Consider the following 27,769-nt stretch of genomic DNA (forward strand, 5'->3'; position numbering starts at 1 on the left):
ACTGATGTGATGTCTGTAAAATGGCCTAATATGAAGTAAGGCAGGTACCACAAGGCAGTAACAACAGCCTGCATGTGCTCCTTGTGCTCTTCATATTGGCCAGAAACCAGGCTTAACTGGCATGAATAAAAATTAGATATGCTTCCTTTCTGCTTTAACTAAAAGGGCCAAATATGTTTGCTGCAATTACATACATATAACAATGACTGAAAAGCTGCAACAGCCGAAACCAAGAATTTTTCTTAACGTTTTTCTTTTTTTTTTTTGTCCTCACAAGGAAAAGATTGTTATGGAAGGTCTTCAAGCAACAAAGAGCTGGCAGGTAAGGAAAATGGATCATTACATTTTGTGCATTACGTGCGCATTAACCACAGCCGCTCCATTCCAGGTCTTCTCACCCTGGCATACTGTTATTTCTGGGACACAAGACTCGCCGACGCAACCCTGACAAGCAGAGATACAGCCGGGATCCTTTCATGCACTAGTACCTCTCTTTCCTCTCATCAAGATTCCAAATCTTTCTTCCAGCCACTGTATTCACTGTAACGCTCGTCATCTTTTGCCCAAAAGCATACTGATAACATGAACAAGCAAACATAAACTCTCTAATTTTCCTCATGTCACTCCATACAATTTTTAAGGGGTTCTTGTATTTGCATAGCTATGATCTTCTAAATAAAAGTTAACAAATATATAATGAAAAGTTATCAGAGAATGTTAGTTATCACTGCAGCTTCCTATAGAGGAGTGTCAAAACCATCTCTTTATGCTTAAAACAGTTTATAAAACTGGATTATTTTGATAAAATCAAGTTAAGGAAGAGTCACACATGACTGATGTAAGGGAATAACAATACAGAGAAGTTTAAATACAAATAAACACAAATAGAACTAAACACAGTTGAAGTTAAAATAATCTTGCTAAAAGTTATTGGTTTACAGTTGATTGGTTATTGAAGGGAACAAGATAACAAGTCATCAGGATCAACTCTCTATTAGCATATTTGCAGCAGAGTTAAGGCAATGCCTTTACCACTTATAGTTTTTTTAAAAAATTTTCAAAATCACAGGACACCCTTCCTCAAGTTTTTCAGGTGGATGAACTAAAACTAGGCTCACTTTCCATTAAATAACTTCCACTTACTTCTCTGAAGCAAACTTTAGACAACAGATAAAGAGGAATATTAGGCATATTTGGGGACTCTGTGTAACTTCATATTAGTAGCGTATGAAATAATTCAGAATGTTGTCAGAGAAGATATTTTATGATCAAGTCAGTTAAGGGAGCCATCTCAAATGTACATCTACAGCCTGCAAACACATACGTGCATGCCTTGTTACAGAACAACCCTAATGATTAAGAAAACAAAAAAACTGCTGAAAGCAAGAGTTGGCAGACATATATCCCCAGAATTGCAGTGGCAATAATAATTAGGCTTCAGAGTTAACAACCCACTGCCAAAAGCAGGAAGAGACAAACATGCATAAAGTTAAGACAGTGTTGGTGCCTTATTTTTTTTTATAAAAATACCTAACTCTTGTAAAAATGGTAATGGTAAAAATGGCAAATTTCTGTTGTGCAGGAATTGAGAGTCACCTGTGAGTGTGTACAACTGCCTTGTATATAATCTGTCCTGTAAGTCATTCTCTATACTTCTTCAGCACCTACAGCATGTGGAAATTGTTGAGCCCTCTAACTTTTTGCATGAGGAAACATCACAAACATCTAGAACACATTTGTACAATAAGATAGCGCACTATAGCAACGTCCCAAGCTATTATGATGATCCACAAAGATTTTCAACATTCAGCATTACACATGAGACTTGCTAAAAACTCAGGGGAAGTTTGTTCTGTATTTGATTTTTAGAAGTCTCTACCTTCCCCGTGCTGTGGTTCTCTGCCAATACTCAAATTTCTCCCTAAGATGTTTAATGAAAGCCATGAAAGTCACTCTTACAATCTTCAAGACCCAAATATTTGCACTGCAGTTCCACCATTAATTCAATGCATCCCAAAAGTTGGTTTAGCCACCATAAAGATCTTCCCCCCACCCCCAGCTCCATTCCCCAGCAACACCGTCACACTTCCCACAGCTAATTATCAAAGCCACCATAGATGAAGTTCCTCAAAAGACTAGAGAGTCACAAGTCATTTAAAAGCCACTGTTTTAATTTCAAAATTTTAATTTCAAAGTTTTAATTGCAAGATATACATTTGGGAAATACCAGTTTCAAACTGAAGCCTGGGACCTCTCTGTCTGACGGGAGCCGCCAGGAAACATGTCCTCAGGGAAGGATCTGAGCCACATACAAGTATTTCAATTAATGGACAATACTATTAACAAGCTTAGGTTCATCCACCTGTATTCCCTACTAGATCAGGAGAAAATAAGCATGCTCATCTCTTGCAGAAACAGGTTTTTCAGTGACTTTTTCTGAAAGGATTGTGCCTTTTTTATAGATTCAAAATGCAAATGCCCTGGTTGCAACCTGATTCCAGGAACTTGTTCATCTGCGCAGTGTGATTACACACTTGCTTTCTCCAGCTGAAAAGCACAGCTGCTTTTAGTTTCTAGTTGTGTATTTTTAAATTATTAGTTTTATCAAAAGAACTAAACTGACAGCACAAGCTATTTTTACAAAAGCAGACAAACAGGCCATCAGGTATACCAGGTAAAAGATTAAACAAGGGAAGAATGTTTTTTGACTAATGAAACTCACTACAAAACTTGCATTACTTTTTTTTTTTTTAACTAAGTTCACTCAATATAAGCACCAATTCTTCTATAAACTTGCACACAATATGTGAGCAGAGAACAAAATACACACATCAACTACCACAAGAAATTGGTGCTCTTTCTTTACAGTAATCCAAAATATTTCCTTCACAGAGAAATTTTTTGCACAAAATAACTCATGAAATACTGGTACTAATACTTTATAAAGCTATCAGTCTTAAGTATTAAATAAGCCAAGGAACTTGCAATACTTCACTCCAGAGTACTGCGGAAGAGATGGGGGTTTGAATGGTATCAAGAGCATAAGAAAAGAGCATTCAAAAGACACTCTGAAACATCTTGACTGTGAAGTCCATGTTCAATCCTGACCTCTATACTCATCCTCATTTTTCTTTTGCTAGCTGCCTCCCACCTTTCCTTCCCCACAGCTTCTTCCTCTCCATCAAATCAGACATCATCCATGTTTGCGCAATCAAAACAGCTACAGTTCGTGAAGGAATGAGCTCCGAAAGAGGGACAGCCTGTCAACTTCAATTACTCACTTACACCTACATGTACTAATTTCTGACACAGAGCTACGGTGAGCAGGTCAGTGTGTGTACATACAACTTCACCCCGCTAGATGGAATCAGAATATTTTTATCACAGAAGCCAGTCCTGATAATGAAACACTTCCAGCTCCAGCCAAGGAATGCTTCACTACCAAGACAAGTGCACTAACCCAACTCCTGCCATTAGTATAAGACTAAGCAGCTAATTAGCAGAGAAACAGTGATGCAGAGCAGATCTGTGTTTACTACAACACCGCATCAGCATTTATCACAAAACTCTAAAGAGATTTTTCAAGTTCCCAGATTAATGTGGACCTCAGGCCATATATCCTATCAAAGGTTTCAGGCACCAACATTGATCGCTTCAATGGGAGTTGGACTCCAAACACTTTGAGAATCAGGGTCCAAACCACTAATGGGGAAGCAACTGCTGGTGTAGATGTAACAGGAGAGAACAAGCTGGCCCCATGCTGCATTCGGTTTCTCCTGCTGTCTGAAGCACTCACCCTCTGTCTGGTAGGACAACTGCCGTTAGCGTGAGAAAAAAGCAGAAGCAGCACTTCATTTTCTGCCCTTTTTTTTTTTTTTTTTTAAAGAAAGATTAGCAAGCAGCAAAGGAAAACTCTCCACTAAGCTGCCCGTAAGTACAATGCTTGCGTGAAATTACGCTGCCAGTTACACCAACAGACGTCATCCTTTTCGCATCCTCTCAAAAAGTGTTTCCCCTAGGAAACTAAATCAATAATCTTAAGCAATAGCAACTGCACACACAAAGCAGACTGCTTTAAGTATAACATGAAAAAGCACTGTTCATGTTGGTTTTAGGATTATGTGTTTTAATTACACCCCTTCACCCTCCTTCTTGCTTTGTAATTGAATTTCCTTTTATCTTTAGAAGGCTAACTTTACTCATAAGAGGCTGAGGATGGCAGAGCTCAATCCTTTTGCTGCAGAGTCCCGAGGTCTCCCACTGCTTTCCAAGATTTCACTCGCATTTTCTTTTAAAAGGCTTCCAGTTCAGATTAGCAAATATGTTTTTAATGGAAATAAATGCATATCTAAAGGAGGGATGTTACAATGATAACAAAAAAAATTTTCCCTTTTGCATCTGAAGGGGTCCCAGAAATATCAATGTCCCAAGCTCCATCACAAGGCTTAGAAAAATTCTATTCAACCTGTAGATATTTACAGGACACGCTTATTTACAGTCTATTTGAAATTGTAGATTTGGGTACCGTAACATGTCCTTCATTCTACCTGCAAGATCCAACAAATCTCACAAAGACAAGCTGGCTTCAGTACACTGCCATTGTATCACTAATACACTCTCCTGACTGTCTGATGACCTGACACTTAACTTTTCATATATGAAAAGAAAATCCTTTTGCTGCTATCATTACTTACTGTGCAGAACTTGGCCACTATTTCAATTCCACTGCCAGCACATCTTTTAACATCATGTCCAAGCAGCAATAATAAAGAGGCACGGAAACACAGTTACTTTACACCTTACAGACTGGATTACTTAATACACTTTGGGTGTTAAAGCAGCACCTGAGCCTTTTCTGTGAAGTGCATAAGTTACGTTTCGTAACAGGCTGAAAAAACATTTCAGAACAACAGGGCTTTACAAGTGGCATTTTAAGTCTGGAACACTGAGAAAAACATACACACTGGGCTGGCTAGGAAGCCAGTATAGGTCTTAGTGGATTGATTAATTCTGTGAGACTTCAGGCGTCAACATAAATAATCCTCAAAAGTCCCTGCATTTGATCTTGGAACATCTTCAATCAACCATGATCTTCAAACCTTCTGACTGGGAGCCAAATGGCCACCTATTTTCACTGTAGCTCATGAACGGTTTCTGCATTATCCAGTGAAATGCTGTTTTAACTTGCTAAGGCTCCATTTGAGTCCCTACTAAGACTAACACTCTTTGCACGTACAAACTGTGATAGCAAAACACGGCTTTCCCCCCTATCTTTTCCTCCTAAATGGAATTACAGTATTACGAGCTGTGCTAAATCATGGAATGCTCTCTTCTCCAGGCAGTGCCACAAAAATATGGTCTTGCCTTTTGTTACTGCTCATTAACTGATATGCTTCCTTCCCATTCCTCCCTTTAAAAAGTACTGAAAGCTTAAAAATGGGGGGGAGGGAGGAAAGATGACAGCTTTCAACGATACAAATTTCAAATCACAAGAACATTAACAGGCCTAAAGGCCTGAGAATCATGACAACACAGGGTTTTAGTGAAGAGCTCACAGTAAGTGATGATGTTCTTATTACCCCAGCATCAGGAGTGGTAAAATGACATGAAAATCTGTTCTCATTTTAGGATTTTTTTCTTTGCACTTCTGTTCATACAGAGAGAAAAACAAGACTTGAGCCTAAGGGCTCAAAAGAGAGAGAACAACTGGAAAAGATTCCTCTATTTTTAGGAGTACAATTTCAAGATTGATCCTGACAACACTGGAATATTTACACTATCGTAAAGTGTTTTCAAATACAAACATTTTTTTTCATTGAATTATTTTTGCAGCCCCATCCTTGCAAAGTTCAGTGGATATTTTTTCAGTCACCACTCTGCTGGCACATGCAACCTTTTATCTGTTGTTAACATATAAATACAAAAGAGAGATAAGACTTTCTATTCAAGTTCCATTTCAACTTTGGAATCAATAGTTGTGATTATTAAATCAGAATTCTAATTTTACAGCAGGATGTAATAAAAACAGTGCCTCAGAAAAATCAAAGGATACCCTCGTCCTGAAAACACTACTTTAAAAAGTTCTTTTATGAAGTCTCCTAGATTTTCTTCCCCCGTGTCAATAGTCTGCATCTAACTGTAGGCCCATGGAAATTCTTAAGAGCTGAAACCACTAGAAATACCTGTACGTATTACAATCATGTGCTTCCACTGTGAGATTCAATTTTAAATATACTCTTGATTAAATGGAAAAGAAAACCGTTTGCCTGGTTGTGTTTAAGAAACATCTCTGCTGACAACCCAAGTCTGTTTTGATTTGTTCCCTATAGATAGGGAGTTGCTAGCAAAACATTAAGCGGAAAGTGCAGCGTTGGATGTAAATTATACCATCTCACACTTAAGTGCTGCCCTCAGCTGCAACCGGAAATTGCACAGACAAGCATTGCCATGATCGCTTCCAGGAGTAACAAGAATGTAAAAAAATGAATTATCAGATCTCTGTGCGAAGCAAGCACATAAACTGAGTGAAGAACTGGCCTAGAAAAAAATACTCACTAAAAGCTTTCCAAAGCCGAGATCAACACCTCTGCAATATCTAAACTTTAATTCTTGTAATGTACTTTCTTAGCCCTTACGGTTACAGAAATAGTCTTCTAAACACACAAGATTAAAAGCTTTTTCTTCTATATCAGGGCTGGGCACACCCAGAAGTAGTGAATGGCCCCAAAATGAACAGAAAACTGCTGAGGTACAGAGAAATAATGAATGGATTTTTCAAAGGGCCGACAGAAAAACACTCATTAACAGCAAAATGAAATCACTTTTCTGGCTTCTCGATTCAACAATCTCTGACGTACTTACTACCTTATACAGAAGTAATTAATGTGGAACATAAATCCTTTGGATTGTGGTATATTCCCAATACAATATGAATTAAAAGCAAAATTCATGTTCTCCTGTTCACATCACACAGGTGTCAAGACACAGGGAGCTCCACAAGGCACCGTACAAGGAGACCGATGTGACCTCTTACATCTAGACTAGGGATGTTCGTTTTGCCATTTTCCAAACTGAACTAACCGGTGATCTATTCGCACCATAGCATGTAGGCTTGGTGGCAGTGTGGAAGCCTGGAAGACATATCTGAATTAACAGCATTTTAAAAACTTCGCAACCTGGGAAATTCAGAATTATTTTTTTTTTTTAATGTTGAAAATAACAGTGTTAAATTCATTACCACATGCTGCAAAGCAGATCCAGTGAAAGATAACTTCATTTAATGACTTCAAGAAGTAAGAATGTAACTAAGGATATGACACAACCTGGTCATTAAGGCCAAAACCAAGTTCAATGGTCACCTCAGGTGAGAGGGTGCTCAAAAACATAACAGAAACATGTAAGAAATGGTATCAGCATTTCTGGTTTATACATCCTCCACCATCACAATGAAAACTCTTAAATAAAAAGCAGAATTTTGCATTGTAACTGCTAAGAATTGCTAGTTTAAGAGTCTTTTGCACATGGAAATATCTTTTCAGTATTAATGTCGCTATAAGGATACAATTTAGTTTTATCCAATTTAATTTCTTCTCCCCCTCCCCTGCAAAATACCTGCATGAATGTCCAAAGGCCAACAATGACAGAAGCTGCGGCCACGTAAACCCGAAGGCCAGCACCTCATGCACATTTCCCAAGCTCCCGGCATGCTGCTTCCCATGCCCTCTGCCTGTGAGCTGAGTACAGAAATACCTACTTGAAACAGAAAAAAGAAAATCCATCAGACTGGTGTACACTGTTTAGGTTTCCACTGTGGGAAGCTCTGAGCACCTTTAATTCCCATTCAGTGTCTTCAACACAAGTTAAGGAAAGCAAACATCTTGCAAGCTTGGTCTCCAAAGAGACAGTACCATCTTTCCAGGACCTACTACTGTCCACAGAGATTTGAATCATTTTGGAGTATTTTCTGGAAGATCATCTCATACTTTAAAGGTTGACTATAAAGACAGGAAGTAATGATAGAAATAAAAAGTAATTTTTCACCATACAAGGAGGACTAATGAGTCTGCAGTGTGTCCTGCTTTTCAAGGGAAGCACACAAATATGAAATAAGTGCAAAGTTTTAAGACAATACAGAACTATTTAAGAGATGAAAAATAAATGTTTGCTAAGAACTGCAGAAGGATAATAGAAGATGAAATTAAAGGCAGGATAGTAAGACACAGAGAAAGAAATAACCTCACCTATACAATGAGATCTAAATTAGCTACTGCAACTCAGGATTTTGAAATTGTTATGACTAATTCTCTCAGAGCATCAATTCCATACTCATTAAGAGCCCCAAGGAATGGAGAAGGAAACAGAAAACACTGTACTACAATTCTAGAAATCCAGAGCACCTTGAGACCACATGTAGTGCTGGTGTCAAACAGCCATGGGGAGACTAGAAGATGCACAAAAAAGGTATCAAAGGAAGATCAGAGGCTTGAAATACTTCTATACTAACAGAAACTAATTCAATTTTACAGGAAAGTTAAGAAATACCCACAGCCAGAAAGAGCAGTCCTGCCAAGTCTAGCACTACACACACACACAAGCTGTGAATAGGCTTCAGCATCTTCTGTACAATAAAACCGGTTCCTTCTTCGAGCTGAACAGTGCAACTATGGTAGAGTACGAGAGAGATGTGTAAAATCAAAACTAGTATGAAAAAGAAGAATAAGGAAAGGTTATTCACTATTTCTCCTACCACAAGAACCAGAAAACACAAACTGAAGCACCTTTTCACGTTGCACATAATTAAACTGCAGACTCATAACCACAGGAAGTTGTGGATTCAGAAAGGATTAGACAAACTGACAGACAACAGGTCAAATCACTGGTTCCTACGCAGCCTACACAGCCGCGTCACTGACTGCGAGAAGGATCATGCTCTACTTCACTGTCGCTTATCCTCATTTCAAAAGGTTTTTGAGGTGAGACACAGGACTAGGTGTCCTACTGATCTGACACATTACGGCAATTTTTATGCTCATCGCAACCTAAACTATACTTTAAGCCACTCTTCTTCCAGCAACGCAGAGAAACTTCTCAGCCACCTCCAACAGCTATCACACCAGTATTTTTCTTTCAAATCCCACTGCTAAGGCAGGATCTCAGAAGAGTTAACTTTATACATTAAAGTGGATTTTGCCATGCTGTTTGTCAAAAATGAAGTTTTTGCCTTGCTGTAAGACAGATTTCTCCCTTTTGAGCAGATAGTAAAGAATTCATACACTATTAGTCTTTGAAATCCAAAATACACTGCTTGTTTCAGAGACTCTCCCAGCCTCACCATTGTAACCACCGTAACCCAGCTTTCTGAAAAGATACCTATTTAGAAACATCAATGCTGCTATTTTTCTGTAAAGGTGCCTCTGCCAGTTGATAGGCAGTTGCTATATTGCTTTTTTATATTATATACCACTCACATTTGCATATAAGAATGATCAAGGCTGACAAAGCATATTTTGATGTCACTATCTACGTAACAGCAGCAAAGAAGGGCATTTATATGAACTGCTTTAAATAAAAGCATATTAAACTACATAATACGGCAATTTCTCAATCACCTAAAAATAGTTCCCAATAAGATTCAACCACTGTTTGGAAACAAAGTATAAATGCAAAAGATTAAACCTGAATATTGAAATAAAGATCTTAGCTTTACCATAAAAAGATAATTTCTGTATTTCTTACTGGATAATCATAAGAACTATAATTTATGTCAAGTGGTGTTTAGATGGAAATCGGACTCCAATTAGAAAGAAAAACTGCACTTTCATTTTACTTAGCTAAGTAATATTCTTACCTTAAAAGCATATACAGGGCAAGTAGATACAAAGAAGACAATATTTTGGTTTTCAATTTAATAAGTACAAAGAGTTAAACCAAGCAACATCAACTGCAATTAAGAAAGCTGATTTTCTTCTTGTCACCTTGTCCTCCTAGCTATTATGCTGTTGTCTTATTTTTGTACCCAGATTGGAAGAATAAGACACAATCTTCCCTGATTTTTCAGTTTTCAATCATAGTCTCTTACTTACATAAGCTGAACTGGTTGAGAAAACAAAACCAAACAAACCAGCTGTTAGACACACTCCCTCAACACTTGCAGCGAGGCTAGAATTACGTAGAACTGGCTTATTATCACAATAAACTCTAGATTACTTAGCCAAGCCACTTCCCCAAATACACTGGTTTTCATTAAGAGGAGTGACAAATACATACTTAAATTTGATAGAGAATAAGTTGAAAAAGCAAGATTTGGCCACAACAGCAAAGGGGATTCAAAATTCAGTTCCTCCTCCCTCACTCAAATCTATTTTAAAAGTTTAACAAATAACTTAAGACATAATCACCTTTAAAAGCAGACTTTTGCTCTCGGCCGCTGGACTAACAAGCCTCACCACTAACTTGATTAAGTCTTGTTTTTCAAATAAAGGAGAAAAAACTTCCCTGAAAGAGGGGAAGATTTTCATATGCCTGTGCCCATGGTCACATTCGTTTAAAGGAGTTGATTAGTTCAGTTCAATTGGCCAATTAGTGCTATATATGTAACACTTCCGACTGATCCTGCACTTTCATTATTTCTTAGGGCCATTAGTTTAACCCTCATGGTAACACTTTAAAGAGCAATGAGCAGAGTTAATCCTGGAAGGAACCGCTGCCGCCTTCAGTAATTTCTCTTTTAGGATGTGCATTATGTGAGTTCTGCTGGCCCAAATGCAAGAAAGCACCCCATATTTTCACCCTGCCTGTCTGCTAGGCATTTCCTACCTGGACTTTTCTTTAGGAATTTTGTTGTACAGATCTTGTTATTTGTATTAAAACACGACTTGAACAGTTTAGTACTTACACATGAATGGGGGCATATTTGGAACTTGACATTAGGAAAAAATAAACACTAATATATGAGAGAGAAAGCCCGTGTATATAATACATACACCTATCAGGCTTCAATAGCATTTCTCAGTACTGCTTAGAAACACCACAGCTTTTTCAGCACCACATCCTCATGCTCGGAGCAAAGTTAATGGGCACTGAGGCCAACGGTGGCCGCCTTTCAAGAGGAGATGCTTTGACAAGAGAGAAAGATACTTATGAAAAAAAACCACCCTAGTTTCAGACAAGGCTTTACAGTACAATGGAGTTTCACAGTCCTTAGATTTAAAATACTTTTTAAGTTTCATGATTTCAAGACTTTCTTTTTTTAAGCCAGAGGCCATGGCTCCCCATGCACAGCGCAAAGAGCACACTCGAGCAGCAGGTGTGCACACTACCACAATTCTGAAGGAGTTAGATATTCCTAAACGTATTTACTTCAGTCAAGCTACAAAAAGAAAAAAATATCCCAAATAAAAAGGAAAACCTTACGTTTATATATATTTTCACAGGTCAAGAGACCAAGAAAGAGATAAGAAATGCCAAGGCATCACTTACTCCAGTACAGAGAGGCGAGACACCCACAGAACTTACAGAGCCATTTGTAATAAATGTGCACCCAGCATCAGAGGGGAAGTGCCTTCACTTCCTGACTTGATCGGTTTCTTCTGGAAACAATGACAAATCTGAAGGTGCTATTTATGGCTTTCTCTCACCCATCCCCAGAAAAAATAGAGTCTACAGCCTCTAAATACATCAAGACGGAGTTCGTCTTCTCCAATACACTTGATATCTACTTCAGTATCACTGCTCCAGTCCCTTACATCCTTGAAAAAGATTAAGTGACAAACAGCAAAACCTTGCAGGGCTCCCTACCACCACCATTACTTTCAACCAATGACCACATTCTGCAAGACAGAGCATCTCTTGAGATATGCCGAGAGCCCTTGACTCCAATCAGCCAAAATGGGAGAGAAGGTTGCTCAGCCCTGCATAGTTTACTCTTGAAGAAAAAAAATCCAAGACGCATTTCTTCTCTCTCTCATCAGTACTCTGAGAGAATCTCAAAGCTGGTTTAAGAGCTGCATCATTTTTAGATAACATCAAATTCCACCAGTCTCCTTCCCAACTCATCTGTTTGAAGAAAGAGATCATTTCTGTAGTGAACAAGAGTGTCCTCAAGTGTAACAGCAAATAAACCAGTGTAAATGAAGTGCCACAGCAATATAAACAATGACCTTGAAAACCAGCAAGCTGCTGCTCAGGATGACTCTAGGGACAATAATCACATTTTAAATGTCCACATAATCTGAACAAATTGTTAAGATTACCTCTGTAACTAGCAACTCACCTGAACTGTAGGTAAGCATCTGCAATTAGGTCACTTCACAAATCTGAATGGGTGAAAAAAGACAACACAAAACATGCATGGCACCCACCTACTTTAAGTGAAGGCAAAACTCCTATTTGAGCATTGTTTACAAGAAGTAATCTGCGCAGCAAAAAGGTAACGTCATTTAAGACTGCTCTGTCTTATTAAAAAAAGAGAGCTTGAAAGAGCAGAAATCCTAGTATTAGAGTCCAGGCATCTACAGAAGAGATGATTATTCTACTATAAAGCTTGATGAAGTCCTCTTACTTCAGTTTTTAACATTATTGCTTACATGATTTTCTTAGGAAACAAGGCTCATTTGATTAATTTGAAATGTCTGCGTGTACAGTTTTCTGCCTATCTTCTCATGACTCTTCATCAAACCCAGTCAACAAAATATGGCAGAGGGGTAGGGGTCTCAATGATATTAAGATCCTACAAGTGTTGTACTACAATGCTTATTTTCACAAGGAAAAGACATCTAAACATCACTGTCTCCATTGAAAGAAAGACTAATGCAGATATCACAGAGAATCCAGAAGAGGTAAGAAAGGAAAAAGAGGAAGGGGAGACAGAGGAAGAAAGAGACCTTGGGACCAGGGCTTCCTTAGACCCGTGGCTCCCAGGCCTTGTTTATGTGCACAGTTCCTAGTGAAAGGCTCCTCAGTGGTGTCTGTGGGTGATAATCCAATGCTACTAAAACAAACAAAGCAGAAAGCTACCCCTAAGACTTACCTCTTTCCATCTTCACAGTGTTTTTAAAGCATTCATCTAGGACTCTGTAACGACTGTGCAGCTTTGTATTAGTTAAAATACAAATTATTAACAGTTAATTAGTTAAAATTAGTTAAAATTTCCCAGAGATACGGAGAGTTACCTGGAGAGTCCCAACTAATAGGCAGAATACCTCGTTCCAGCCTAAGCTCACATCCTCCTTTCTCACAGGGGAACATTTAAAATATTCAAACAAGTGGTTCCCCTAAGCAATGCCCTATTAAGAACGCAGAGTAGAATTCATGTTGCAATACTTCAATTCTACAGACTAGCCTTCACTAAGTACACTTAAAAAAAATACAATCTCACCCATAAGATAGGAGCATAATAATAATACTTCTCCCATGATCACCACCAATCCACAAAAATTGTCAGCAAAGTCCAGGAAAAGGAAGGAAAAATCAACATGGATACAGAGTGAACACAAAATGTGTATGTGTCTTACATGCACCGTGTCTTACTTTTTTAAAAAAAATATATTCTGTACCCTCAGAACAAAAAACATTTTAAAATCAAATGAGCAATAAGTAGCATCTCAATGGTCCTTTCATAGGCTTTATCAATTTAAAGAAAACCGAGCAGTAGAAAGAATTATGGATTAAAGTTAGTAAAAATATATAGTTACATAAAAAATACTATTACACTGATGATATGGCTTTTAAAATAATAGCATATTAATTAAATTAACATAGATTAACATAGATTAATATAAATTAACATTAAAAGTTACTTTCCTTTTCAATTTTTGGTAAACCTGGAGAACGCAAACCGCCAAATCTCCCTTTCAGGATCTTTCATACTAACACAGCATTTGCCTTCAGGACAATTTCAGCAAGCATTTGAATCAAAACAAAACAAACAAAAAATATCAACTCCCACCCCCTTAGTTTATCTCCTGACTTTTCAAGTAAGAAAGTAATCTTGGGCGGGGGGGGGAACAACCACAAACTTTAGAAATAAACAACACCCACCTCAAGTTTAAATCTACGACCTAAAAACTGACAGCCATTTCCCAAAAGCAGAAGGAAATGGGCACAAAGTCAAGTCCAATACCAGCAGCAACACCGATGCTCAAAGCTACCAAAACAAAGACAACACAAAATCTGCTAATCATCAAGCAAGATGAGTCAGATGGACAGCACAAAAGACATTATAGTTCCAGAAAACATTTGTAACTTACACAAGCTACATGGGTTTAAGTCAATGATCAATCTACAAGATACAGAAATGCACACTTAGAAGGTCAAGAAACCAAATCCCAAGACTATTCTGTAACACTAAGACTGCCATGTTACTCTAGGAACAATGGATGTAACGCAAGCCCTGTGTTTTTAGGTATCAAAAGCTCTCTCCCCAAAATGTCCCTTACTAAACACCTCCCAGGTTTCAATTTCCCCTGCACTTAAAGAACACTTCAGTGAATTTAACATGAGTCATTTCACTGTCAATGTGTTCATGTAATTAAGTTGCCATGTGTCTAAAGCACATCACTTGTAGGACAATTACTTAAGCCAGCGCAAAGTGACTGTACTGATGTCTGCATCACCGCATGATGATCATGCCATGGCCAAACTTCACAAGTGGAAGCACAGTAATGATGTTAAAGTGATTTCCAACAATAAATAGAGTGGATTCAAAAAGTAAGCATGGCAGAAAGGCTAAGGTCTAGAGCTGTCACTGGTCTGCCATGAAACGACAACAACAGCAAAAAAAACTGTAATGTGTTATCGAAAGATACTATGATACACCCATTTTTGCAATACTCCTTAACTTCTTCCCCACAAGGCAGTGAAAGGGTTCCCAGAATATAAAGATTACACCATGCAAGCTGTATCAGTCATTAACATGTCATCTTACACTTAACCCACCTTTCTTTTCCACACAGCAATTGCTTAGGAGATTTGCCAACTTTAAGAATCAGATAAGATAATTCAATACCAGCAAATTAATAGTAGAGGGGAAAAAAACTGCAAAGGAAAAACCATACAGATCAATAATTACCGAGATCTACCACTGTTTCTCAGCTATCTATCTTGCATTGCTGTCTCCTGTGGAGAACGTGCATGCCAGCTTTAACATAACAGGATATTTCAGTCATCCGATGTAACTGCCCAGCAGAGACATAAACCAAACATGAGCAGAGCCATTCTCCCAACACTTCCATGCTAAGTCTAAGGTATGATTCATAAAAAAAGGTAGAGGGAGATCTATCAGTTTTATTTTGTTGTCTGTCTTGTCCAGGAGCATCTTCCTGTTTTTCCTCTAACATAGGTTCTGGGAAGAACTAGATTTCCTTCTCATCCTTCAATCACAGCAACAATTCACAAACCAAAAGTAGAAGAGGAAATGGCTGAACTGGAGGCAGGAAGCCCACTAAGTCTTCTTCCTAGAGATGATCTTTTAGATAGACAGATGCTTTTTTACTCTTTTTAACTGCAAAATCCATGTCAGTAGTAGCTACCGCACAGGAAACCTATGTTTTCACAATTAAGTGATGTATTTTCATCTTTACATTGATTTACTTTGCCCAAAAAGCTGGCTATTTTGAAGCAGCAATCGGAGACCTCAGCCAGATCAGGATTCCATCCTGCCGGGTGCTATAGATGCTACAAGTTACAGCCCCTGCTCCAGTAAGAACAAGACTATTGCCCATTAACAACTTTTTCTCTTACAAATCAGATGTTTCTGACCAGTTCACATACTGAAGTATTTCTGAAGTTGGGTTATCATTTGCTCCTGTATGACTTTTGCACAGTGCACCTTATATTCTGCCTTACGGAAATGTTCGCTATGGTAACCTCCTGGGCTACTGACAGCAGCCAGCTCCCGCGAAGGAAGGAACAGCAAAGAAACAGCAAGGTAGGCCTTTTCTTTTGCTGTAAAACCTCTCCCCCCAGAATTCTGCTGTCAGAGCAGGTAAAACTGTCAGACATAAAGGTTACCATGTAAAACCACTTCATAATGGCAACAAGTTTCTCCAAAGTAGATGTAATTGTTCCGCTAAAGCACACATGTGACTGTGAAACGGGCATCACTGGCCTATTTCTGAATAAATAAGGGCCTTGTAGAGCTGCAATAGCGAATGTAGTTAAAAATTCACAATTAACTGCCCGCGTTGTTTTTCTTCCTTCTCCTTTCATTATTTCCACTGTGGAGAGGGGCGGGGGGGGGGGGGGGGGGAAGGGAGCAGCCCTGGTAACAAGTTCGCAAAAGCCACAGACGGAAAACTTGCACAGTCCTCCCCATGCGGGCATTCCGCCCTCCCGTTTCCACCCGGCGCTGCCCCGGCGGGAGCCCGCCCGCCGCCGCCGCCCCAGCGCCGATCCCTCCCCGGCCCGAAGTTGGCGTCCCGGGGCATCCCCGGCACCTCAGCGGCCGCCCCGGCAGTGTCACCGGCGGCGGATTTACGACTTCAGGTGCAGAAGCGGCGGGCAGCGCAGACCGACTCCCCGAGAGACAAAGGGTCTCGCTCGCCGGAGCGCCGCCGGGCGCGGAGACGCCGGAGGTGCGGAGCGGCGGCGGCGGGCGCGGCGCGCACACAATGCCCGGCCCCGCGGCAGCGCAGGCCCCGCAGCGCGGGCGGCGGCGCTGCGGGAGAGCCGGCGGCGCGGCCGCGGAGGCGGCGCCCGCCCCTCTCCCCCCACGCCCACCCACCCAGAACGGGAGGCGAGGAGCGGCCCGCTGACGGGCCACTTGACGGGGAGCGACGCCAGCCGCTGCCCCGGGCGGGACGCGCGCCGAGCGGGGCACGGCCGCGCCCGGCGGGGGTGCGGAGCGGAGCGGGGTTTAAAGGTCCCCTTCCACCGCCATTTTGAGGGGGAGGGGGGCGAGCGAGAGGCGCTCGGTGGGCTCGGCCCCCCGCGGGCGTGGGCAAGGACCGGCCGCGCCGGGGCGGCGGCGCGGCGCGCACAAAGTTCCCGCGGGGGCCGGGCGGGCGGCGCGGGCCGGGCGCGTCCCTCGGCGGGCGGCCGCCGGCGGGCGCGGGGCCGGCCAGGAGGGCAACTTCGGCCCGAGCGCGCCGCGGGACGCCGCGGGCCGGGGCGCCGCCGGCCCCTAGCGGGCGCGCGCAGAGTTGCGCGCGGGCAGTTGCGCGGCGGCGGCCGGCCAGCCCCGCGCATCGCTCCTCGGCGCGGGCGAAGGCGCGCTCCCCCCGCGCTGCCGCCGCCGCCGCCGCCTCCCCGCCGCGCTCCGCCTGCCTCTTCCCCCCTCCTCCTCCTCCTCCTCCTCCCTCGCCGCCTTTTTCCCGCATCCAAACTTCGGGAGCCCGGAAAAACCCTCCGGGCCTCGCGCCCCGCCGGCAAAACGCCCCCAACAGCTGCGCCCGAGGCCGCTCCGCCCGCGCGCGGGCGCCGCCGCCGCCCGCCTCACCTGCGGGGAGTTTTTCCAGCCCTGCGCCGCTGCCGGGGCTCGGGCTCCCCGGCGCTCCGCTCACTGCCTCATTCCAATATGGCACGGCCCGCCAGAGCGCATGCGCCCGCCGCCCGCCTGCCTCCCCCCCTCCCGCCCCTCCGCCTTCCCCTCCCCTCCCGGCTTTTCGGGCGCTCCGGCTCCCTCCTGGCGCGGGCGCGCCGAGTCCGCCGCCGCGCCGCCGGCCGCGCCCCGGGGCCGCCCGCCCGCCCGCCCGGCCCCGCGGGGCCCGCCGCCGGCCCCGCCCCCGCCGCGCTGCCCCGGGCTCCTGCCCCCGGACACCTGCTCCCGCCGCGCCGGGGGCAGCGCGGGCTCGGCCGCCGGTAACGGGACGCGCTGCCGCCACTCTGCCGGACCGAGGCGAGGCGAGGCGGGGCGGGGCGGGGCGGGCGTCCCCGCCCTGCCCGGCCGCCCTCGCCCCGCCGCCGCGGGCAGGGGCACAGCCCGGCAGGCGGCCGGTACCTCCCGCGGGAGGCGCGGTCCCGTCTCCATCCCCCGCGTCCCGGCGAGGATTCGGCCCGCTTCCCCCTCGGAGAGCGGTCGGCCCCGTCGGTCGGGCCGCGGGGCCCGGCGGTACCCCCCGCGCGCGGCCGCCACCGCGACCCTCCCCGCGGGGCCGCGCAGCCAGCGGGCCGCGTCGGCGCCGCAGTTTGCGGGGAGCGGGCGGGCGGCACGGGTCCCGTTCCGCCCCCCCCGCCCCAGGGTGGAGACCGGCGCCCCGCGCGCTCGCCGCCGCTGCCCGCGGCGCAGCGAAGCGAAAGAAAAAGGAAGCGGGTTGTGCAACACCGCGCTCCTCCTGCCCGTGCGACGGAGACGGAGGGGTGGAAAGGGAGCGCCCCCCCGCCCCGATCCGGGCAGGCGGTCCAGACCGAGGCGGTGGCCGGCAGCGAGCCCGCCGGTCGGTTGCGGCGAGCGGCGGCGGGGGACAGCGGGAGCCGGGCGCGGAAAGCCCTTGCGCTCCCCGGGAGCGCATCCGCCCGCCCGCTGCGGCGGCGGCGGGCCGAGACGGCGGCGGGAGCGCTGCGGCCGCGCTCCGCTCCGCTCGCCGCCGGGAGGGACGCGCTGCCGGGCCGCGGGCGCTCGGCCGGCTCGCCCAGCCCGCTGGCCGCGGGGCAGGCACCCGCCTTGCCGTTGTCCGAACATCTACGGCGGGGATGAGTCGTGCGGACGTGCCCCTCGCGGTGTGGTCGACACCAGTTGCTAGCAACTAGCAGTAAGTGTTGAGAGGGGAAGAGCAGGCGGAATAGAATAAGCTGTAATCATTTGCCTCTGAAGTAGAGAAGTGCCAAGAAATAAATAGACCTAACAGTGCCGGAACAGCAGGCAGGAAGAACAAATGTAACCATGAACTTGCTAATTACGCATCCAGCGGGCAAATTACATGCGCCGGTCTGTACGCGGTGCGTCGGGGGAGACACGCCGAGCCCAAATGACTCCGGCGCGGCGCAGCGCGATACCAAGCAGGGCGCGCGCAGTTACGCATCCTCACAGGAGAGATTTTGCTCTCCACGCGGGTGAGAAACCTTCGTTTCCCACTGGCTTAAAGTAAAAAAAGCGGGGACGTCTCCCCTCGCACAGCGCGCCCGGCCGCCCGGGCCAGCGGGGCCCACGCCAGGGCCGGGAGCCGCCCCGGGGCTCGGCAGCCGCCGCGGCGCTGCCCGAGGAAGGGCCCTCCCCGGGGCTGGAGGGCTTCTTCCCCGCGATCCCGTTCCCCGGTACGGCCAGCGAGGCCCGGCGGCGGCCCGCCCGCTCCCCTTCCCGCCGAGGGGCGCGGCGAGGCCCGGGCCATCCGCTAGAGGGGGGTCTCGCCATGCCGATCCGGAGGGGCCGCCGAGCGCCGGGCTGAGCCCCGGCCGGCGCTGCTCGGGCTCGGCCCCGGCGCCGGGCCGGCACGGTGGAGTTACCTATTCCAATTAAACTGCTTCTGCACCGCCTAATTGAGTCCCAGCAGACACCGGCTGGAGAATGGAGTGCAGCTCCTGGCAGCCCCGGGCCACCCCGGCCAGACACCCCGTCTCCCTGGGTCCCGAAGAACATCTCCACGTCCTCCGCCAGCCACAGAAGCCACCCCCTCGCCAAAGCACAACCTCGGAGAAGCTGAGGACTTTTTCTGCAAAAGCCCCGAACTACAGTGTGCGACAGGAAGAAAACCACAAAAGTCAGAAGTATTGCAAAGTTCTCAGACGGGCAAGAGCGAGAAACATGCCCTTTCAGATTGCTCACGTCATCCTGGAAATCAGCCTTTGGTACATACGGCAGGGGAAGGCAAAAAACGTAGAAAAAGAAACGTGATCTGCACCAGTCCGATCCCTGGAGCACCTAAAAGGTCTGTTTTGCCACTGCACACTGCCTTCTATGTCCTATTAATTGTCAGTCACAGAAGGGTAGCTATTTACAAAATCTTCGACTGGCCAGCTTCATGATGCATTAGCTTTGTGTCATCTGTGGTGATTTGGGAGGAGGTTAAAAAGGCACCAAAAGGAAGCTGGATCTTCCTTTCTGGACCCTCTAGTGCGTTAGCAAACCTCCTGAAACACAGGGCTAACACACCGCAAATACACATTTCATCGTACGGGAACTAAAACTCCTTATATCCCTTTTGCAGGAATGCCAATACACAAGACACCCAACACCATTTTATTATCCAGTTTGGAGGATGAACTGGTTAACTACGCTGCCGTACGGGCACCCTGCCTTCAGGCAGCCTAGGTGCCTTGCTTCTATCTTCAAGGCTTTTCTAGCATCCACTCTCTGAAACTAGAAACTTTCTAATTTCCAGTCTAAATGTATTCACTACCAATTTACAGCCATTTGTTCTTTACCATTATTACCCTTCAAATTAAATAATTTTGCCTCTCTGATATTTACCTAAAATGTCCCTACAAATAGCAATTAGATCGTCATCTCTCAGTCTTTCTGCTGTGTTTTTAATCTTCTCTCTAAATAGGTTTTCCATTCTCCCAGCGTCCTCTATACCTTCTACCCTGTGTGCACTGTTCTAAACAAGGTCTTAACAACTGCCTTGTACAATGATATTAATACCTTGCCTTCTACTGAAAATACCTCACTCGATGCATCCCAGAATACATTAGCATTTTTAAGACCACATTACAGTGGCATCATAGTTATCCTACAGCCAATAACATACCTGGATGCCTTTCCTCGTAATCTCACATTTGATGAACCTCTGGGCTTACTCACAGTTATTCTAATTAATCTTTAAGTGCATGACTTCTTGCTATTATATTCCATCCCATTTCCGGTACTCCAGGCAATACATCATCTTCAGCAATTGTGCTAGTGCAGTTTAAGAAGATACTATGCCTTTAAAAAATGCGTCTTGTCCTATTTTTACGATTATTTACCATCCAGGCTGCTCAGAGGTTGCCCCTCTTCCACAGCAGCTCACTCTCTGTGCAACCCGTCCACACCTTTGGCCATGTCAGAAAGCTGGCAAGCACACTGTTCCTGTAAAGCAGCCTGCTCCTGAGCTCCTGTGAAACTTCCCGGCTTGAGGCTACCCACAAATTTCTCAAGTATGCTCCATTTCTTCAACCGAAGCTACCGCTGGCAACACGCTAATCTCCAAGAACCACGACGGTTCACCAGTTTCCCTACAACCTCTTACTATGTTTTGGCAATTGTTTTTGTTTTGATGCAGACTGTGGTAGGCCGTTTCTTCTACAAAATTAAACCTGAATGCTTCACGCAAAATAAGTCACATGTCTTTTAGGATCATCAGCCTCCTAATCATTAAAAACTTATTTTTCTTGTTTACACTAAGTGATTAAAGAGGGATTCTAAATTTTCTCTAAATCCTCAGTCCTTGAATCAGTAAGTCACGTGTACGTAGCATCACACCACCTTTTCCTTCTGTTGTTCCCTCATATTAAGGAAAACCTTTTTTACAGCTAAGTTTTCAAGCCGTGTGAACAGCATTAGATAATCAGTACCCAGGCGTAAGTGTCAGCCAGTTATTGCCTAAGCAGGATTTTCTGCTCCTTTCAGTGAAACATTCAGCTTGGCTTTGTTTTGCTACATTAATTAGGACCACACTCCTATAGACTGCAAGTGCCAAGCAGTCCCTCTGAGTGCACTGAACTTTTGAGCGCACAGACAGCAGGCTCAAGCCGTACATCCTTGTGCTGAGTACAGGACTGGTGTGGGTTTGCAATACTGTGCTTGTACTCAGCTGTAACTCATGGAGCAGAGCGTTCCCCTTCAGTGAAGTGGGCATAATTCAGTTACAGGAACATCTCAAGTGTCTGTGGGAACAAAACGCAGAGGCGATTGCTTTAAGTTATGGATATATTAATTCAAATTAGATACAAGTTGGTTAAAACTTCTTGTCCCTACTCCTAGAGTAGAAGATTTGCTTGAGTAAAGATTGTGAAATTGGACCTAATGTAGACATACAAGTACCGTAAACTGGTCCTACTGGAATTACTATTTGTATCTTACATGGGGAATACAAGAGTGCTTCTGAAATCCTGGGACCCCTCGCGACCCTCATCTGCCTCATCTGCAACCCAACCCCTTAATGGGGCAAAAGTTGGTGTTTGTGAAGGGAACAGGGGCATTACAAGAGCTGCAGGGCAAACCAGCATGGCCCAGGAAGCCCAAAGGGGAGCTGAGACCAAGCTGAGTTAGTCTAACTCTCTCCTCCACAGGGAGCTCGACACAGTGGTTTGAACTCATTAAGTTCTCCCTGACTATAGGGACTGTCTTAGCAAATGTGGTTGATGTTTGGCTGTTAGCTTAGAACTGCATGTCTTATTCCAAAATATACAGTATTTTACCACAATGCTAAAGAACAAAAATTGCCAAAGACTTTTAACAGTGCTCTCCACTGTTCCCATGGGCATCAATGTACAGCTCGTACTTTTGGGATAATAACCACAGACATATGTTGAAGTATTTGCAGTTGCCATTTCTGTGGTCAATGAATCAGACTAACTCTAACCCAGAAGATAACCTCCTGCGGGCGACTGAGTGACATCCCTGGACTTCTGCTTTGCTCTTCCTGTTTTCAGACTTTGTTTAGTCTGAAAATTATGACAGTTTTAAAGTTGGTGAAAGGCTCAGCTGACAGCCCTGTGAAAGACAATCTGTTCATCCCCAAAGGAACCATAATATAGACACAAGGGAAGAGCTGCTCAGGCTCCTCCCTTTGCTGTTGCAGCAGCATGCTGATGGCACACAAGGTAAGTGCAATTCAGACCATCCATCTCCTTCAGTGGCCTTGTCAAAGATGCTGCCGCCATTAGCAGGTGCCAGATGTGCTATTAGCTTATGGTGTGGACATTGGGGATGTTAATAGTTATTGAGGCAACACTTTCCTTTGTTTCAAATATTTGACAGCTCTCTCTAAAAGGCATTTTGTTGGCGTGTAGATATGTTTGATCAGGTTCAGCTGCAGGATGGAAGAAAGAAACTGAGATCCAAGTGGTGTGCTCCATACTTTCCCTTCCCCACCTGCCTGCTTTCTGGTTTCGAGACTCCAGACTTGGCACAAGAAGGCTTCAGGGCCCGTGTAGCTGCCTTATCAGTCATTTTAAGTGACAAAAAAAGGCGACGGGACCTTTATTTAGACACTCAGCTGGCAGCAGCAGAAGAAAGCATCTGTAAACTGGTCCCTGCAGCATGGGACATCTGCCTTCCACTTTCTCTCCAGTTCAGCTTCTAGGCATGCTCTTTTATGCTTGACTGCTTTTTCCACCTGCATTTTTGCTTCTTTCTCATTTCCCTTGACTGCTGTAAACCCAATTTTTATTATTTCCTATTAATATCTATTCTACCTCACTTGGGTTGTTTGGTTTATTTTACACTACAGATTAATTCCCAACATTGTAAGGAAAACAAGTTCATGAAAGAAACCTGGCTTTTACCAGCCATGATGGTGTTCACTTTACATATGTGTAATTTTCCCCCGCCCTTTGTTTAGTCTATTTAGACTTAGCTTTTCAGAGAGGTTTTGCTTTCATCTGCACTTGTGCAACAGCTCCCCATATATGAGGTCCAGTGTTAGCTGGGTAACCCAGGTTTATACAGTAATAACGGAGATAGCTGACACAAAGTAGACTCCTTCACAACTTTTCTTGAATAATGGCAGAAAGTTGAACCCTTCACCCGTAGAGGAAATGAGTCACTGATGAAGTGATACAAGCCTCAAGCTGAGCCTTCCGAGAGTCCAGTATTTCAGATCTGGAATCCTGCTCCTTATTCTAAGTCCCCCTGCACACAGGTGGAGATAAAAGCACGCAATGTTTCACACAGCTTAAATGCTATTCTGCAAAGGGGCATGTATAAATATTTTCTCCCTCCAGGCTACCAGCAGAAGAGGGCACTTTGAAGCTATCTTTGAAAATTGTATTATTACGTTGCCCCCATTAAGAGATACTGGCCACAGAAAGCAGTGCCATGCCATCCTACACCTTCCCCAGGGCATGGTCTCTCCTCATCCTTTCTATGACTGGCTGTTAGGATACTTGCCAGCTTTTCATAGTTTTTTTCATAGTTAAAGAGTTGAAGACTTTGCATGTGTAAGGCACATTATACAGGTCACAAAAGAGAGGGAAAAACTTCTCAGGCTAAAGCCTGGGAGAGCTGGGGGAAGAAACTAACCTTGCAGTTTTCCCAAGTTATTATGTGATTGATGTGGTTGATGCCCTTTTGCCAGTTCACTATGTGTACCAAATAGGAAATTATTGCTAACTCTGCAGATCTGTGATACCTGATAAAATACAAGAAGATACAACAAGTCCTGTTCCTCCACTCTAGTTCCTTCCAGTCTTTTCTTTCTTTTTCTTTTTTTTTTTTTTTTTGGTAACTAATCTCCAGAACGTTAGCAGGCCTTCTTCCGTCTCCTGCTGCCTCTGGAAGCTCTCTGAGATGGCGCAAGTGAAACACTTCATCACATAAGAAACAGTGAAGCAGTCCCAAAGAGATCCTAACAATGACCTAACGAAAAGCCATCACCCAGCTCTGAAGGTAAAGCTGTATTGGGAGCACCTCCTTTAGTACTTAAGTACTCTGCTAGCACAGGTTGTTCCAAACCCCAAGCCTATGTAATGTTTTCAGCATATTATGGCACAAATGGAAGTTGTTTGCTTTGTACATTGACTGCCTGCTGACATGCAGTAGGATTTGTTTCTGGTCAAAGGCAAAATATTCTTCAGCAATTCGAGGTGATGATAAATAAAGTTGTGCAAGTAAGAAGATGGTTAAGTCACCCAAGTACTGTGCAAGTATCGCCTGTGTTTAACAGCTATGAAAGCGCTGCTAGTTATCTAATGAATGTGTAAACTGCTACAAAATGCTTACTGACTGCAGTAAGAGATATAAAGATGCTCTTGGTCACCACAGCACAAACTCCATGTGCAGAGTAGGGTTGGTGGCTGTGCTGCAGAGTAAGCTAATCCGAAGCATTAAAAACTGCCCCCAAATAGCCATTGGTATCAAGATTTATTCAACCCCTCTGGCAGCCATTCACAAGGTATGGTTAAGGCTGTGTTGCTTGCACATTAGAAGAAACCTAGTCACATGAAAGTAAAGTTCATTAGTTAATGAAGAAAATATGAAATTGTTTTTTGCTGTGAGAATAGTATGTTATAGAAAAGATTTGTTTCATTTCACCATAAGGTCAGGCTTCGTGGAGTGGCTGGATAGATTTGGATTCTAATATTACAATCAAATTGCACTTCTCATTAACTTCTTGACTTTGCTTTCTTGACTTATTTTTGATTATAGACTGATTTCACTGAGTGATGTTCACTTTGGACTTCTGCAAGGTTTATAATTCCGCCAGCTTCTGTGAGATGTTCAGTCAACAAGTGATATTAGCACAACAGGCAAATGAAGGGGAAGGATCGTATTCTAGTATATGTGTCGGTGCTTACATTTCTTTTTCCGTGGCAGCAAGAGGATAAGAACGTTCCAGAGGAGAAGGAGGAACTTCCTATCTATCACCTTCTCCCAGTACAACTTTGTAGGCACCTGTATGAATATAGTAGAGGACTGAAATACTGTTTGTGCTTGTGGCAGGCAGCACGCATGAACATTCAGACACCACTTGCTTCTTCATGTCCCCCATGGCTCTTACATTTCTGCAGCGTGGGCCATCTCTGTATGCACACACTACTATAACAGAACCAATATTGACTTCAAAGCAAATGAGATCCAAGCCCAATAAACTAAGAATAAAAAATGAAATAGAGGGAAAGCAAGTATGGTCACAAAACAGTGAAAAGTTAAGTATATAAATACTCTATATAAGATACTATAAGAACTAGAATATTCATCTCTACAGAAAAGCAAAGCCCCTCTATTTATATATTAACTTTGCTCTTTTATTGTTCTCCTCTTAACATTTCTATCCACTTTCCACCTTCTCATAACAATTCAAGATAGTTAGCATCAACACCCAATACTGAAGTACCCACGACTTCAGTAAGGGCATACCCTTGCTAAGATTAACTTTCAAATACCGCCCGTATTGTCAGTATTTTGCTGTATTTGACTATCATCTTGCCAATACCCATTAGCAAGTATTGGCAGGACGAGATACAAGGAATGTTTTTGGCTTTTTTTTTAAGAGATACAGATGGAAAAGAGAGGCAGACAACATGCTTTTTAATGATAAAGTTTAGATACCACAATGAGATTGTGCAAAAACAATATTGTAATTTACCTAAGAACAAACACCCCATTAGTTTTTTTCAATTTATGGGCAAAGTGATTTTTCCCCCCAGATTAGAAAAGTTTATGTAGTTTTGGAAAATCTTGATCAGCCCAAGCACAGAAAACCAGATTAGAAAATCAGATTATAAACAGCAGTAAAGCAGCCCATCTCGTTTCATTAATGCAAGCCAAATGAAACAGAAATTGAACTAAGAGCGGGAAAACAACTAAGACTTAAAACTGTGCTGGGAATACTCCAAAGACTCATTAACAGATGAAAAAGTATGATTATCTTATTAAGAGTACTACCACCCATACAGAAGCTCTGATCAAAACAATAATTAAACCACCAATAACAATCTCCCTGCATCATTAAATACTTTTGTACAAATAAATTAACTCTGCCAGCCAGAAACATCAAATGGAGATAATTTACCTCAACCAACTAATAAGTCCAAATACTCAGAAAGCCTGTCACATTCTTACCTGGGAATGTGCTATCATCCTTCTTCCAAAAAAAATCCTTTTAAATAAATGATCTTGACAGCATCCCTATAAATTCCTGTATTTACACCACCACTGATAAATCAATGAACCATGTGGCTTGAGATAACAACCTGTCCTTTTGCCAGTGGTGAAAACTGATTCTCTTCCAACTAACGCATGCAGCTGGGCAGGAATATTTATTTCTGAGCAAAGTAAATGGACACTCAAGTGCAATTGTTGATATGCAGAATCTGGCAACAAATCAATATTGACTTTAAATAACCAATTTATGCCATTACTTTTTAATACCTGTGAATCTTGTTAAAATCCTATAGCATGCCGTCCTGAAGTGGCAAAGCCTGCTTAATTTCTTTTGGTTTGTGGGTTTATCGAATTTGAGGCTTTAAGAATCCTGTTATTGGTGAGTGTCAGTTTCTAGCTTTTCTCTTTTATTGGCTTCCTTTGAAATATCTCCTGAGCTCTTATATCTTCACTTCAATTTGATTTTTTTTTCCTGTGTCTGAGAAGGGTGCAGGTCTGAAGTTGGCATGTGTGTATTACTGCCTTGACTCTACAGAGGCAACCAGTACCAATATTATTTGGGGTTTGAGGGGCATAGATTAAAGCAGATATACCGAGCCTTTATTTATGTTCATTTAAGCAACATAAAGAAGCGTAAGTATATTAGGCAATTTGCCAGATGATGCAAAACTGCATTCTTGAGCTACATAAATAGCAGTGCTCATGTATATATCATTTTGTAGCCCAATTATCAAAAATCTACGATCAGGATTAAGAAAAATGCCTAGATTCCTGAGGTCAGAATCAAAATTTAGACACAGAAGTACGATGCAGAAACCAGGCGTTGAAATTCCCATAAAGGAAAAACTAACCTTTCCAGATGCACCTCCAAGAATGGGTCAGGGCTGTGATACATTAGCAAAGCAGCACTTGTAGGGAACTGCATTCATTGCAGCCCATGCTGTACCTGTTTAGGGGAAAGCAGAGTAATACAGTCTCAGAGGTGTGTTACTCTGGAAGCTTTTACTAGCAGAAAGCTCAAAAGAGTGTAAAATTACTGGTTTGAAGTAGATTAGAACTGAGGAGCCTTATGTTAGCATGACAGCTTAA

General features: G+C 43.7%; 1 protein-coding gene across 3 annotated transcripts in view; it reads right to left on the bottom strand.

Annotated features, from left to right (window-relative positions):
• SFMBT1 (Scm like with four mbt domains 1) overlaps nt 1-17,514 on the bottom strand; it is an 80,589-nt gene extending 63,075 nt beyond the window's left edge. For 2 of the 3 annotated variants that reach the window (XM_087744738.1, XM_087744736.1), the window contains exon 1: nt 17,435-17,514. The gene's annotated coding sequence lies outside the window, so the exon portion shown is untranslated. Of the gene's footprint in view, nt 1-7,611; nt 7,712-17,434 lie in introns of those variants that run through there. The other variant, XM_087744737.1, reaches the window with a different exon arrangement.
• Nucleotides 17,515-27,769: the final 10,255 nt, after the last annotated feature.

The sequence above is a fragment of the Nipponia nippon genome, unplaced genomic scaffold (assembly GCF_047370975.1).
Source record: "Nipponia nippon isolate SJK-2023a ecotype South Korea unplaced genomic scaffold, ASM4737097v1 scaffold_9, whole genome shotgun sequence".
NCBI classification, from domain to species: Eukaryota; Metazoa; Chordata; class Aves; order Pelecaniformes; family Threskiornithidae; genus Nipponia; species Nipponia nippon.